The following is a 1587-nucleotide window of genomic DNA, read 5'->3' as shown; positions in this document are numbered from 1 at the left end:
TCAATGAGAAGAAAAAGGTGTACTAATAGTGTTTGGACAGGATATCCTGTCTGCTTCTTGTACTATGGATAACCACTAAGAAGATAACAACATACAATGTATTGATTATCAAAACTGCCCTACTAATCAGCTTTGAAACTGTCTCATTCATATTTGTTTCTCAATTAAATTAAAAATAAATAAATTTTTTAAAATGAGAGAGGCTAGAGACCCAGGTTTTACCTGATTCTTGTGATACTCCTATATATTATCTGGTGATAGGTGATATTGTTGACCAACCAGAAGAAAAGGTCATCTGGCTGGAAATGAGGAAAGATACATGGCCCCCTCATAAAAGTGCCTTGTTCTCCCAAAAAGAAAGGCCAGCCTGAGTCCAGAGAAGCCCCTCCTTCTGCCATAAGCCAACAAGGCATCTTACTTTCATGGGGGTAGGCTTGGTTCTGCTTTGGTCTGTGTGACCCAACACTCAGTCTGATGTCACCTCCCTTACTGATCCCCCCAGCACTACCCATCACAATTGTCATCCCTGTTTGACCAAAAGAACTCAGATAGTTCAGCAGTTTCCCATTGATCAGAGAACATCAGGGTCATGTCCTATGGTGACAAAGACTGGAACCATGGATAGAAGAGACAAGAGTGCAAGCATATTTACATAAAACATATAAAGGCAAGAAAGTAATGGCTGGCCAGATAGCTCAGCACACTAAAGCACCTGCTTAGGCAGATGCAGTGACCAGGGTTCGATTCCCAGCATGCCAGCCAGCCCCACCCCCAGGGCACACTGAGACAGTGATTGAGACTGGGAGTGGTGGTGCATGCCTGCAATCCCAGCACATGGGAGGCTGAAAACATGAGAATCACTATGAGTCCATCTGTGTAGTGAGACCCTGTAGACCCTGTCGATCCTGTACTAAATACATTTAAAAAAATAAAGGCAAGAAATTAGAGTCCTTACTAGCAGGAGGGGGTCCTGAGGAGAATATCCAAAAAGGTTCTTGGTCTAGGAGATTTAAGAGAGCTTAGAAGGGAGGTGCTGGGGCTCTTGTGTAAGAATATAATTTCTACCCTATTGAGGACTATATCCTCCTCCAGGTCTAACCTATGAGGTGTCCTTGCAGTTCCCATGCAGGGTCCATTGCCTGACAATGTTCTGGGGAGGCCCTGACAGGCAAAGGACACCTAGGGGATGGTCCTGTAAGATGCCTGGGGGTGGGGTGACTCAGCAGCCTCCATTCTGGGCTGCTATCCTTGCTCCCTAGTAGAATCTTTATTCTTGTCTCTCCACTATCTCCCAATACCACCACACTGGGCCCAATCCAATTCATTCACCAATGATACCTCAGAAACCAGGGCCACAAAACTCTGTCTCTTCCTGTCTCTCTGTCTCTCTGTGTCTCTCTCTCTGCCTCTCTCTCTCCCTCTCCCTCTCTTTCTCTTCCCATTCCTGGGGATTAAACTCAAGATCTTGCATAAACTAGGCAAGTGCTCTACCACTACATGTCCAGCCCTTTCTACTGTATTCTGTTCTGAGTGACAGGGTCTCACTAAATTGACAAGCGGGGCTTAAATTTTGCAATCCTCCTACCT

This window comes from Octodon degus, unplaced genomic scaffold (assembly GCF_000260255.1).
Source record: "Octodon degus isolate 3935 unplaced genomic scaffold, OctDeg1.0 scaffold00012, whole genome shotgun sequence".
In the NCBI taxonomy this organism is placed as follows: domain Eukaryota; kingdom Metazoa; phylum Chordata; class Mammalia; order Rodentia; family Octodontidae; genus Octodon; species Octodon degus.
The sequence above is the reverse complement of the archived record's forward strand: the minus strand, read 5'-3'. Positions refer to the sequence as shown.